The sequence below is a fragment of the Mirounga angustirostris genome, unplaced genomic scaffold (assembly GCF_029215605.1).
Source record: "Mirounga angustirostris isolate CCGP_5_RB_7025 unplaced genomic scaffold, mMirAng1.0.hap1 SCAF_6, whole genome shotgun sequence".
Lineage (NCBI taxonomy): Eukaryota > Metazoa > Chordata > Mammalia > Carnivora > Phocidae > Mirounga > Mirounga angustirostris.
Window position 1 is genome coordinate 68,640,366 of NW_026991714.1, and position 14,629 is coordinate 68,654,994.

Consider the following 14,629-nt stretch of genomic DNA (forward strand, 5'->3'; position numbering starts at 1 on the left):
CCATTCCTGTAACCCTACAGATTTTTGTCACTGGTCTAGACTGTGAGCCCCTGATGGCAGGGACGTTGTCTTATTCATCACTGTAGCCTAAGCCCCATGCGGTGCCTGGTCCATAGTACATGCTTAATAAGGGCCTGGTGCATGGATGAGGTGTGCTGCGAAGCCCAGCATCCCTGGTGTCAGTGCCTGCTCCTTGGAGGTGCTGGATGCTGGGTGGGGAGCAGAAGGGCTGGGAGCTTGAAGCTCATTTCAAACCATGCAGCATGGCGTGGGGCTCCTGGGTGGAGGGATGGTCACAGCTTTGATGAGCAGCCAGGGGTTGGGCTAGAATGAGGGGATGGAGAGATTGGATGGAGGCTGGAGGGGTGGAGGGATGGTGTGATGGCGGAATGGGATGATGAAGGGATGCGGTGATGGAGGAATGGGGGCTGGGGGGATGGAGGAATAAGGGATGGGGGATGAAGGGGTGGGCAGATGAAGGGTGGGGGATGGAGGAGTGGGGGATGGGGGATGAGGGGGCAGGGGATGGGGGTATAAGAGGATGGGGGATGGAGGGATGGGGGAGTGGGGTATGGGGATGAAAGGGTGAGGGTATGGAGGAATGGGGGATGGGGATGAAGGGGTGGAGAATGGAGGAGTGGGGGATGGGGGATGAGAGGGTAGAGGGATGGGGTAGGGTGATGGGGGTGAAGGGGTGAGGGGATGAAGGAGTGGGGGATGGGGGATGAGAGGGTAGAGGGATGGGGTAGAGTGATGGAGGATGAAGGAGTGGGAGGATGAAGGGGTGGGGGATGGGAATGAAGGGTAGAGGGATGGGGTAGGGAGATGGGGGGATGAAGCGTTGGGGGGATGGAGGAGTGGGGGATGGGGATGAAGGGTAGAGGATGGAGTAGGGAGATGGGGGATGAAGGGGTGGGGGAATGAGGGATGGTGTGATGGAGGAATGGGATGATGGAGGGATGCGGTGATGGAGGGGTGGGGGATGGGGGGATAGGATGGGGGATGGAGGGATGGGGGATGGAGGGATGGGGGATGAAGGGTTGGAGGGATGAGGACAGGGGGATGGGGGGATGAAGGGATAAAGAAGGAAGACAGAGAGAAGCACTTCTCGTGAGTGTTATACTAGGACAACACCCCTCACACCAAGGCACTGCTGTAGGAACAGCTGTAACCAGGAATCAGGAAGACGGTAAAAGGCCACTGACTCAGGGCAAACCTTCCTGCCACATGGGGCAGCCATGCTTCTCCCCATGCTGCAGGAACCTGGTCTTGCATCAGGACCGTCAGGAAGGGTGCTCCCTTGTCCTGGCAGGGTGGGGGGCTCGGGGGGGGCAGCGTTACCCCAGGTACCCCCTTGCTTTGGGTGACTGTCCCCATGACTGTTTTCCAAGCCAAAGCCAGACCTGTGAAGGACAAGGTGAGCGTCTCTGTGGGAACAGTAGGTTGGGACATAAGGAGGGAGTCCATCCCATAACCCTTTCTTTTTTTTTTTTTTTTTAAAGATTTTTATTTATTTAACAGAGATAGAGAGCACAAGTAGGCAGAGCGGCAGACAGAGGGAGAGGGAGAAGCAGGCTCTCTACCGAGCAGGGAGCCCGATGTGGGGCTCGATCCCAGGACCCTGGGATCATGACCTGAGCCGAAGGCAGCCGCTTAACCAACTGAGCCACCCAGGCACCCCTCCCACAACCCTTTCTAATTCTCTTACTCAAAAATCCAAATAGCAGTAATTTTCCTAATCAAACACATTTAAAAAGCACCTTTTGACGTTTCTGTCATAGTTTATGGGGGGGCCTGTTCACAGCAGATGTCCCGGCCACTGTTGAACTCAACAGGCCACTCTAATTTATTCCTGAATTTCTATTTTCTGGCAAAGACCCCAAACATTCCTCAGTTCTTTTCATTTGCTTTCCCTCCCATCAGCCGACCCAATAGCTGGAATTCTGTTTCAGGCCATTTTTCCAAGTGTCGCTTCCCAAGACCTGGCAGGAGGAAAGCCTGGCCGGGTCACATTGGGACGGTGATGTGGGCGCCAGGTGGTCAGTGGAGAAGGTCCTTGCATCCCGTGTCACAGCACCACCGTCCATAGAGAGGTCCCTCGGGGTCACTCTCAAGCGGGAAGAACTATAGTCTAAGAATGGGGAGAGCTTGCTGTATGTGAGACAGACTATTCTGGAAAAATCTAGACTCTTCTTCGGGGCTGCTAGAAATGTCTAAGGGAATCTGACTCATGGCTCCAAATACACTTGACTTTGAAAGTTTCCTCTCAACCACGTGAATCTGCAGTGAAGAACGTAGTCTCTACATGACGTGAAGTAGTCGTGGCTGAACGTTTGTGATCATGAAGTAAGTCTGTTGGGAGAACGGAAGAATAGGGAGTACACATGCTCGTCTACCACAATAAAAAATCGATACAAAATATCTGGAATGTTAAATCAAGAGCCAGCATTCTGCGTGTGTATTTAGAAATAGGGAAATGCCAGAAAAAAGAACTGGACAAGTGAGTGGTGATTGTCTGCGGGATTCCTGCTGCTTCCACGGGGATACCGAGCGAAGCTGGAGACGTGAGTGCTATGGGCAGAGCTTGCAAGGAATTTGCAGGCCCCGCTTAGGCACCGTGGTCCAGGCCACCAGGACAAGGCGGCTTTATTCCTGACTTTGGGCTGGAAATCGTGTTTCTTTTCCGAGGGCAGGCACCTCGCCTCCCCAGGAAGGTCGCCTCCCTGAGACACGATAAAACTCAGTGACATCATGTCTCATCTGGGCCCTGCAGGAAGCAGGTGTTTCGTCGGAGTTTTCCCGCTGCCCTGACCTGGACTTGCCACTCGAGCAACCCTGAGGGCCTAATGCTTGAGGCTGCGTTCCTGGTTTTTCCAATGACCTTGGCCGTCCTTGCTCCCAGCTCTCTCCCCGTTGCTGCTGTGTTATGGGGCCAGCATCGTCCAGGCCTGCAGGTCGTGCCAAGCCTGGAGAGGTTTGCAAAAATAAGTCACCAGGGTTCTGTGTGCCCGGCCGTTGAAAACAAGAGGTCCTTTTTGGAGAGGGCCTGGAGGAAGACCTTCGGGCACAGGAGTCAAACAAAGGGAGGGAGGCGGGTGTGGGGCCACTGGCCCCAGATGAGTGTCGTCCGAGAATGCGGCCGCAGAGAGCACTCTGCACATGGCCCCCTAGTCAGCTGAGTGTAGTTGAACTGCTTGGAGGGCCAGGTTTGGGGTTTTTGTTGTTGATCGCCCCCCACCTCCAAATTAAAAGAAGCAAGGAGCATGGTTCTTTACAAAATAACTGCGTCGAGGCCGGGCGGAGCCCGGGGAGCACATGGGCCACCAGCTTTCTGTGGCTCCATGAGGCTGGACACCTGCCCCTGGGCTCTGGGGCAAAACCAGCCCGTTTTCTGAGACGGAAACCCATGGGTTGTTCTCTTTCTAACACAAACATGGATCCCACGTGGACACGTCAATGCGTTTGCACAAACGTCTGCACCAGTGTGATCTCCTCCTCCGTCAGGACGGGGAGTATTTCCGTCGCCTCGAGAGCGGCCTCCTGCCCCTTCCCTGCGGAACCTGCCACTGCCCCACCGCAGGCGGCCAGGGTCAGGGTTCCCACCAACACGGGGGAGCTGAGCCTTCTAGAACTTCGTGTAAATAGGCATTCAGTTAACCCCCTGCATCTGGCTGGACACTGAGCAGTCTGCTCCTCTTCACGCATTTTATGGATTCACGAGCAGGTGTTTGTGGCTCCTCCCGCTGAGGCTCATCCTCACCCACAGAACGAACGGGGGTGCTGCACGCAGAGCTGGTGCGGCCGTTCCCTCACAGCCTCCTGTGCACCTGCTCCCATCTCTCTGGTGTAAATAACGGGGGTGAAGGGGTCGCAGAGGCACTTTCCAGAATGGCTGTGACAGCTTTCACGGCTGCCAGGACGTGAGGCTCTGCGGGCCCTGCAGCCCCCAGCCCATGGCGGGCACCCTCCCACCTGCATTTTCCTGCCGACCCTTGTGGGAGCACCAGGGCAGTCAGGAGCCGGGTGGCCGAGGGTGAAGGCCCAAAAGGCTGCTGGGGGCCACTCTGCGAGGCACCTGGGCCGCATCTGCCGCCCGCCTGCACCCGCCGCGTCTTGGCTCCTTGCGGTGGCCCCAAGAGCGGGCGGCAGGCGGGCACACTCCCAGGCCTGGCCCCAAACACCTTCCACACGTTCACAGGAGGAAATGCAGGCCCATGAGGGATGAGCAACCTGCTCAGCTAGTAAGTCGTCCACCCTGGGGTTCTTCGGACTCTGCTTCTCCGTAGCCACTGAAAGTCCCCGTTCTCCCCCCAGTGCGGCAGCTCTCTGTGCGGGGACCTTGTTCTTGCCCCCGCCACGGAGCTGTCACCCCGTGCGGGGACAGACCCCTCCTGTCCTTTGCCAACTGGGGACACATCCTGAACCAACACGCTCCGGACAAGCCTGTGCCCCTCCCCCGACACCCCGGAGGCCAAGCCTGTGTGGCCATAAGGGGCCCTTCACTTCACGATGGCTCAGGGGAAACTCGCACAGAAGGGAACGGACGAGGGTCAGTCGTGGAGTGTTGTAGGTTCAGTTCTGTCCCCTCGGTAGCTCGCGTGCTTCAGACCCAAACCCAGTAGCTCAGGCGTCACCAGATGTGGAGACCCGCTTATTGCAGACGGAATTACGGTCTTGCCCCCCTTGTCCACGGGGCACACCTCCCACGAGCCCCAGTGGACACCTGAGCCACAGACAGGACTGAACCCCGTCCGACTAAGCGCTTCCTGCACAGAGATGCCTGTGGTCAAGTTTCACCGAGAAGTTAGGCTGGTAAGCAATTAACAGCAGTGACTGACGGTCCCGAGCAACAGCTAGGCACGGAAGTGTCGCAGCGTTAGGGACGCTGGGTCCTTCTGACGAGCTGCTTCCCGACCACGGTCGACCTCACACCTGAGACGCGGGAAAGGGACCTGGCGGGACTTTTGTAGTTTGAAGGGGTGGCCGTGGAGCGGGGCGGGCGCAGGGCCTGGGCTCTGTCTCCACGAGGGGGACTCTGGACGCAGACGCTCCGCGGGGAGAACTGCATGCGCAGGTTCTAGCGGCGGTCAGGGCACGGCATCTATGCCCCGGAGCGCCCGAGACGCCGCAAATCGCCAGAAGCCGGGGACGGCGCGACGCAAGGTGTCCCCCAGCCTGAGAGGGAACCCGCTGTGGCCACCGTGCGTGGCGTCCAGCCTCCGGACTAGACCACAGAAGTCTGTTGTGTAAGCTGACCAGTTTGCAGTGATTTGTTTCGGCAGCCGTGGGGGGTGGAGTGGCGCAGGGCGGTCGGAGATGTTCCTAGCCCACCGGACAGCAGACAACAAGAGTGTCTGTGGTCAGACAAGAATATTCCCTTAACTTCGGTGCCATCCCATCACGGAGCACAGAGGCTGGGCCCCGGGGCTGTGGGTGGCTAGGAGGCACCCGCAAGGTGGAGGTGGTTCCTGGACCAGTGGCTCTGGGCTGTGAGGGGTCCTGTCACCCCACATGTGCACCCTCGTGGGGCAATGCCTACGCCGGACCCTGGGACATGGTGTCCATGGGGTCTGACCCACCCCGACACCTGCCCCACGCCCTCCGGCCCATAACTGGGGGAGACAGAGGAGGAGGACACATTCCCACCTATCCGTGCGAGCCGGCACCCAGCCCTCTGTCACAGAACACGTGGCCCAAGGCCCGATGCTGGGGCAGGTGGGACAGCCGAGGCGGCCACACCCATCACTCAGAGCCGATGAAGCTGCTTTTCAATCCCACGTGGGGCCTGGACTTAATCTGTGACTTTGGGGCAAATCAGCGAGCTCTTCTGAGTTTGCGTTTCCTCATTTGTTTTATGGGACGAAGAGTAGGGTTTTATGATGTTATCCAAGCCCGTCTGGATACTTGGCATCTCGCTTGGGTGCAGCGACCCTGGGGATCTTCACTAGTTCTGCTTCTGCCTCTCCTGAGACATACGTTCCCCGTTGGGCAGTGTCTGCTGCTGGGGACAGCCGGGTCCTCTTCCTGAGCACAGTGGCCCCTTTGGGACTGTCAGGGACCAGCCCATGGGGATGGCAACAAAACCAGTGAGCCACATGTGCTCCCTCCTCCTGTCTGCAGTCTAAAATGTGCTTGTGTTTGTGGTAAGGAAGCTCTGCTCTTTTCCTCCATTTTAGAACTTCCTGCGTATCTGAGGATGGACCCTCCCGTGTCTTATGTTCTTCAGGAAAAACAGTGGCATTTCGAAGGCCTCTCAGCCACCCCACTTCACCCTCACAGTACAGACCCCAGTGAAGCTAGGTCGATGCTTACAATGAGATGAACCTGCTTTTCCACACCCGACACCCAGGGTGAGTCCGGGCTGATGGAGGAGGCAGACGTGACCAGTAGATGGCAGCTGTGAGCCACACGCTCTGTCTGGACGGTGCCTGGACGGTTCCCCAGGAGGCCCAGCCCTGGCCCGGCCCTAACCCTGACCTTCCAGAGACAGTGGGGCCGCAGGGCCGGAGGGCCTTCATGTCTAGGCTGGGTCTCTCGGCAGAGAGCTCCAAAGGGCAGCGGCAGTCTGGGGTCTCCTGTGGCCCCGGGGTCACAAGATCGATGGCCAGCTGCTGTTGGGTGTGGTTTTGTGAGTTACGGGTTATGCAAGGCAGGCGGACTTTAACTGGTTACATACGTACCTATCGGCGTTTAAAGCCATTACTGTTTAAAAATTCGACTTTGGTGCTGGCAGGCTCGGTGCCATTAGGCCCCAAGCACATGGTGAAGTAAACCACATGGGCTGCTTGTAACCCGTTATGCAGGACACCCCTGTATAAAGAAAATGGTAGGTGGGATGCAGGGCCTCCTTCGATCGCTCCCCATTCTCCGCCACCACAGGGCCGACGCAGAGAGCCGCAGGGTCGTCCCCAGACTGCTGCCTGCCCGGCTCAGACCCCCGTCCCCTTGGAAATAAAGCCCCACACAGAGGTAGCCACGGCACGGGAGTGCCCCAGAGCCCGGGAGCAGGACTGCCGCCCATCACCCCGGGGTCACCGTCTCCACACACACTTCTGAGGTAAGAACAGACTAAGCTTCAGAGCATCTCGAAGGTCCACGCCACAGCCTCGGCTCAGCTCCGTCGGCAGGTCCTTCATCATCCCAGCCAGGCCAGGGGACAATGCACTTGGCCGCTGGACTGTCCTTGTCAATGAAACTCTGAGCTGGTTATAAAAACAGAAGTGAAATCGTGCCGTCACATCTGAGATGCCACCGACTGTCCTTTATTTGATGAACCACTAACACGTCGGCCAGCTGTATAACGCATCCTGGTTGTTCAGTGTCAACTGTGAAAACACATGCTTCCAAATCGGCGGATGCAGTCGGCGGGGTGTGGCTGAGCCCACGCTCCTCCCGCAACACATGCCTCCCACCCCGTGGTGATGAGAAGGTCTCCGAGGTCCCTTTCTGCTCCCACATCCCAGGGCAAGGCTCAGAGTGCTTTCTCCAGGCCCAGACGTCCCCTGGGTCTCTCAGACATGAGGAGACTCCACACCTGATGTTCTTAGCAGCGGGATACATGGGGGCCTGGCTGGAAGCAGCAGTTCTCAGCCGCTGGGGCTGCAGGAAGTGGCAGCAGACGGAGGGTCAGGGCGAAGGCCAGGATGTGGGCCCCAGACTGGAGGGGCCACCACATGCCCCTTAGGGAAGGAAAACTAACGTCCCTCCCACCTTCTGAGTTCCCAGAGGAGATCCTTGTAATGAGAGATGGACGAGCACAATTGTTGACACGAAGACCTCATCCTTATGTGAATGACGCCCAGGGCATGTGAGTAACTCCCAAGGTGGCACAGCATTCTGGCCTAGATGCTACCCTGGGGAAAGGAGGGGTGTAGGCCTCCTTGGGGGGGGCATGATGTGTAGGAAAGGGACCGGGCCCTAGAAGCCTGGTGGTGGAATGACAGCCCGTCACAATTCTGTCCAGGGTCAGTGGCATCCCATCCCCTATCCTGTGGCCCAGAAAGTCCTCCCAGGACATGGTCTGTGACACCTGCAGTCCTTTGGAGGATCCATCCTCAGGCAGAAAAGGGATGTTCAGAGAAACCTCCCCCTGCACCTGTGGTCCTCCAAGGTGGATGGGTGGGTGGGTGGATGGATGAACGGATAGAAGGATGGGTGGGTGGATGGAAGGATGGGTGGATGCATGGGTGGAAGGGTGGGTGGAAGGATGGATGGAAGGGTGGGTGGGTAGATGGATGGATGAATGGATGAGATGGATGGGTGTGTGGATGGATGGATGGATGGAAGGATGGATGGAAGGATAGATGGAAGGATGGATGGGTGGATGGAAGGATGGATAGATGGATGGATGGGTGATGGATGGATGGATGGAAGGATGGGTAGATGGATGAATGGATGAATGGATGGATGGGTGGTGGATGGAAGGATGGGTAGATGATTGGATGGATGAATGTATGGATGGGTGGATGGATGGAAGGGTGGGTGGGTGGATGGATGGATGGATGGATGGATGGATGGATGGATGGATGGAAGGGTGGGTGGATGGATGGAAGGGTGGGTGGAAGGATGGATGGTGATGGATGAATGGGATGGAAGGTTGGGAGGGTGGATGGGTGGATGGATGGATTGAAGAATGGGTAGAAGGGCGGGTGGGTGGGGTGGGGATGGACACACAGATGGTCACTGTCAAATGCGATATGGAAATCCCATAAGAAGGGGCCTGGCTTTGGCTTGTGGAGGTCACTGATGCACTCAGAGCAGTGTCAGGAAGCAGAGGGCAGTTGTTTGGGGAGTGACTAGTGCTAGAGAGTGGAGACAGCAAGTGTAGACTGCTTTTGGAAGCAACTTGGCTGTGGAGGGCAGAACAGACAGGTGTTCAGGAGGGAGATGGGTTAAGAAAAGATTTTGGCTCTGCTGTAAGATGGAAGAGCCTTGAGAGTGTTGATGTGCCCATGGAGACCTAGTAGGAGGGGAGAGCTGAGGACCAGGGAGCAAAGGGAGGGCCCTGGTCAGGGGCGGGTACGAACAGGGGTGTGGACAGACATGGAGCACAGCGAGGCCAGGGGAGGAAGGCGGGATGCAGCTCAGAAGCCTCTCCGAGACACCCAGGGCTAAGCCGAGAGCCAAGAGCCGGGAACGCGCCCGAACTTGGGAGAAACAGGGTGAAGTGTAATCTTTGTGGACCTGGCTGCTTCCCTCTGTCAGTAAAAAGCATTTGAGCCGTTTCGCATGGACGCCTCTCATCCTTCCCCTCCCAGCCCACGGCGAATGTGCTCCTGGCCGCACCGGCTCCTCGTTCTACGCGTTTTTGGGAACTTTCTTCATCAGTCCCTTCAAACAACATAGTGTGTGCGTGTGTGCGATTTCATCTTGTTTAAAGTTTCAGTTGGGAAAATTAAGCCATGTAGATTCGTCATGGAAAGAAACGTTCACGTCTCCTAATAATCTGGATATAGAGGAAACAGGCATTTTAGCGAACACAGATGAATTCTCTCTCCCACGAGCTCCCTCCTCATTAATTGCACTTCACTTTCATGGAAAAAATTTTCCTTGAAGTGTTCCACAATCTGAGTCAGTCTTGAAGTGAATCTTTTGGGGGGAAAAGTGAGCTAATGCTTCAACTGCTTTTGACTGGCAGGATGTTGGAACACACACACACACACAGTTTCTGTAAGAGAGGGAGGGAAGAAAACAGGCTGACCTATTTTCACACACGCACGGCTCGCCATCAGCGGAACTGTAAACTCCAAACTTGGCCAGGCTGGGCTGACATCTTTGAAGAGGCAAACCCAGCTGGCTCAAAGGGACACGGCTGCAGACATCACAGAAGTTTAAAACCCTGCATCTGAGTCTGGGGAGGAAACACTTCCTACCCAGAATTTAAGCAAACCTCATTATAGGATTCCCACTAAAAAGCTTCAGGGATGTTACCAGCTGCCATTTCTTTTCATTAAAAACAAGCCTCAAAGAGGAAGAAAAAGCAGAGAGAAGGCTCCTGAGTTGCCTTCAAAGACCTGAGCTCCTGCAGACACCTTAGCTTACTCCAGAGATAATTGCGAGAGTTTTTCTGGACGGATGTGGGTATTTCAAACCAGCATTTGAAGGCAGGAACAGTAAAACCCCAGGCACTGGGAGGCTGGATCTCAAAGAGGCCGGCAGATCTGACTCCTGGAACTTGAGACCCCGCTGTGTCCCCGGACAGACTGTGATGATTAACAAGCCAACAAGAAAAGCCAGGCTGGCCCGGGTTAGGGTGTGGGGTCCGGCGTGAGCCACTCCCAGAGGGGAAGGGCCCGGAGGTACTGGGCACCTGGGGTTTGGAAGCGAGACACCAGTTCAGAGTGTGGCTCTGGGAATTACCTGATGCTCCTGCCAGGCTGGTGTGAGGCCGGGCACAGAGCTGGTGTCCGGTCAGCGGGTGCCGCATGCAGTGGTGATTGGGAGTGGGGCCCCGAGCCACACACCTGCCTCTGCCATTCACTGCTTGCTCCTCGGGCAGCCCCAGCGTCCCGGAGCCTCCGCCTTCCCGTCTGTAGGGTGGGCGTGGCCACAGTGGTGAGACTGGCTGGTTCTGAGGTACAGAGGTTGCTCTCTCCAGGTGTTAGGGACCAGCTGATGAGCACACGGTGTGCGGGATGTACTAGATGTTGGCTTATCTCAGGAGCGTTGTGTGCGCACAGGAACGTGTGTGTGGAACACACAGGAGCAGGTATGCGTTGCCAATGGCGTCACCGGGCCCAGAGGAGAGCCAGTTCTCCCTCCCATCAGGCCCGCGGCCAGGTCCCACCTCCTGGTCCCCACACGGGCACCGTGAGGCACGGGGCCTCGGAGGCCAGAGCCCTCAGCAGCACCAGCTCCCCACACGGCGAGGCCACACTCATCGTCATGGTGCCCTGGTAGCGAGGGGCCCCCGACTTGATTTCCTCAGAGAGCGTCCCCCAGCCCCTCCCGGCCGCTGCAACGTCCCCTGGCTGCAGGCCCCCTCGTGTGTCCCTCAGCCCACGGGGGGCCCTACTCCAGCTGCAGACCCTCCCCACCCCGAGTCTGCAGGGCCTGGCTTGCAGCCCAAGGCAGCAGGTCTGGGAGACACTGTCTTCTGACCGCTATGATCCATCTCCAACACGCCGTCCCTGAAACCATTAGCCTCCCTTTCAAACAGAATTTATGAAGTGGGAAGAGATTCTCAGACACTATCAGGCAAATTCCATTTTCTTGTGCCTGAAGAAAACAGCCGCCTGGTTTAGATCTGCCTCCAGTGCCAGGTGCCTCGGCCAGAATTCTCCTTCCCCCAGCGTGAGAGCCAAGGGCGCAGTGGCCACAGCTTCGTGGACACGGGGCTCTTCTAGAGACTTCCAAACCTGCCAGTTTTGGGAGGGGAGTCTGCCGGGGACTGTGGTTGAGCGGCTGTGAAATCGAGGGAGTGCCAGGTGTGGTCACACATCCCACCTGAATCCCGCACACTCTGGGTGCCCTGTGTGGAAGGGCGGGCTTTGAGTACCTGCTGTGTGCAGGGTGGCATACTCGGCGCCCCGGGATGGGGCAGAGGAGAAAGGAACCAGGTCCTGGCCGTGGGCCACGACTGCGGGTGGGGATGGAGATGGTGCCGACTGGCGCTCAGGCGGTGCCACGGGGTGTGTGGGACGAGGGCCAGGCACTGGTCCTGGGAGAGGCAAGTAGGATCTGGGTTTGCTGGGGCCTCTGGGGCCCCCAGCAGCGCCTGGTCTTGCCCTTGAGCCAAACTGGGCTTCCTCATGTCACTTCCCCAACACAAATCTAACTCCAACAAGGGGATAAACCAGGGAATCCTTGCTGAAGGGTTCCCAAGGAGATGGAGATGTGTCCTCATGCCCCAAAAAGCAGAACTTGCCCTCAAGCCCATGTCAGGGTCTCCGTTCCCTCAGCAGCGGCTTGTCCTGCCCCCACAGTCCCCAGAACTGCACGCTGCTCCCCAAGCTTCCAAGCATCTCTTGCCCTGGAATGCCCCTTCCCTTGGGCCCTCAGATTCCAGATCACAGAAGGAAACACGCAGGGGCCACTGGAGCAGAACCGTGCGTTGCTGTAGGCCGAATTGTGTCCCCCGCAAAATCTACATGTTCCTCAGAGTGTGACTCCGACAGGTGTCCTTAGAAAAGGGGATGTCTGAGGACAAGGGATGCAGGCAGCTCAGGAGACAGGCCTGGAGCTCCTTGTCCCTCTGAGACTGAGAAGGAGCCGCCCCGAAACACCGGCGGGTGCGGGGCCTCAGCCCCCTGCCACCGCGCAGAGGGGTGCAGGTGCTCAGTAAGGGGAAGCCACCAAAGTGAGTGCCTGGAGACAGACCTGGTGGTGGGAGGCCAGACACCACGCAGGGCGTGGCTGGGCCCGGGAAGGTCGGGGTGAATCCCACCGTGAGCTCGCGCCCTCTCCCATCCACCGACGGCAGGCGGCCTCTCTCCTGGACCAGGTGCCGGCCATGTCTCCAGTCCTGGCGCCCACCTCCCACTGCATTGCCCCTCCCCACACGCGTGCCAGCCTCACTGCCTGGCTCCCTGGGCCCCATGGGTGCCCAGCCTTGGCTCTGCAGACGGGCGGGACCCCACACGCTGGAGGGTGGCCAGGCCGGGGAGACAGCCTGTCTGAGCCGCGGGCTCCTCACCTACGACAAGACGGGCGGCCGACGCCAGGGTCTCCCGGGTTCCAACACTCGGGGGATCTTCCAGTGATTGTCACCTCCTAACAGCACAGCTGTTCAGACAAAAACAGGGCAGGTGGGTGGGAGGGAATGGGGTCTTCTGGTCACTCCAGGGCCCGGCCAGGCCCAGACCCCAGGGCCAGCACATCCCCAGAGCCTCCCAAGGAGCCACGGCCTCTCCTCTGGCGTCAGTGCCGGGCGCGACCCCCATGGACCCCAGAGAAGACCCAGGTGGCCTCCGGCAGCCGCTCCCCTCACCGCCCCCAGGTGGTGCTGCAGGACCTCTGCCCGGGAAGCCAGGAAACTGGCGCTTCAGTCCAAGACCTGGCCTTCTGCTCTGCTCCGGAGCCTTCCAGAGCTTTCCACAGGAGCCGGCCCCAGGGCATCTCGCAGGTCACTGACGTCAGAGGACACAGTGCCCAGAGCCTGGACTTCCCACCTGGTGCCATGGAGTCCTGTCCCTGGGATACCACCTCTCCTGCCTCCAGAAACCAAATGAATGCACACACCTCCCCCGTCACACACACACCGCGGGGGCAGGCATGCACGCACACACACACAGACACACACACACACCGGGGCAGGCATGCATGCACGCACACACACACACCCCGCGGGAGTGGGCACGCACGCACACACACACACAATGCACGTGCGTGCACACACACACTGCAGGGGGGGCATGCACACACCGCGGAGGCAGGCATGCATGCACGCGTGCACACACATACGCACACACACACCTCGAGCGCGGGCATGCATGCACGCATGCACACATACACACCATGGGTCGGGCATGCGCACACACACACTGTGGGGCAGGCATGCACGCACGCGTGCACACACACACACACACCGTGGGGCGGGCATGCATATACACACACGGCAGGGGCAGGCATGCATGCACACACACACACATCACAGGGGTGGGCACACATGCACACAGAATGCACACACGTGCACACACTGCAGGGGGGCATGCACACATGCACACATGCACATACACGGCGGGCATGCACACGTGCACAGAATGCACACACACACACACACCCCAAGCGCGGGCACACACACAAACACACAACGCGCACACACACACACCCTGCAGGGGGAGGCATACATGCACACACACACACAAATGCATGCGTGCACACACACCATGGGGTGGGCATGCACACACACACACTGCGGGGGCAGGCATGCATGTACACACGCACGCGTGCACACACACACACTGTGGGCATGCACGGATGCGCACGTACACACACACAGCATCGTTGACGTGTGATCCCAGACTGGTCCTGTGGGAAATCCACGCTAACTCGGGCTGGGCTGGGTGACAGTCTGTGCAGGGGAGATCCCAGGCCCCAGGGGGAGCTGGACAGCCCTGCTGTAGCCCTGCCTGTCGCTGTGGGCAGCAAGGCTGCAGGCAAAGACTCGGGAATATTCTAGTAACCCTGGCAGACCTCATTTCCTCAGACCTCTGCCATTTTTGTCAGTTCTAGGCTACGGAAAGTAAGGCACCACTTGGGAGAGAATGGAAAGGGAAGGTAGGCGCTGACTGACCCCAGATCACACCTCTGACGTGTGAGGAGGGAGCCTCCCCGGTCCTTACTCTGGGGTCGGAGGGAAGGCGGCTTTTCTTGCAAAAGAAGGGCCTGTGGGACCCTGTTCCTTCCCCGCTGGCGCTGGAGGCCAGAGACCCCAGACCCTGGGCTGCCCAGCGCTGCACGGCAGCCGGGGTCGAGTCCAGCTGGCCTGCTGGTCTGCTGCTCAGTGGAGCCAGGCTGCCTGGGTGTGGACTCCTTGCAGGACGCTGAGGCCCAAGCCCAGTCCCTGTGGCTGTGTGCAGGTGTGAGAGGCAGCAGGTGCAGGACTCTGAGCTGTGTGCCCTTTCCACCCCGTCTCAGTGGGACGGCCAAGCCAACAGAGGGTTCAGTGCCCCTGCCAAAGTCCGTTCCA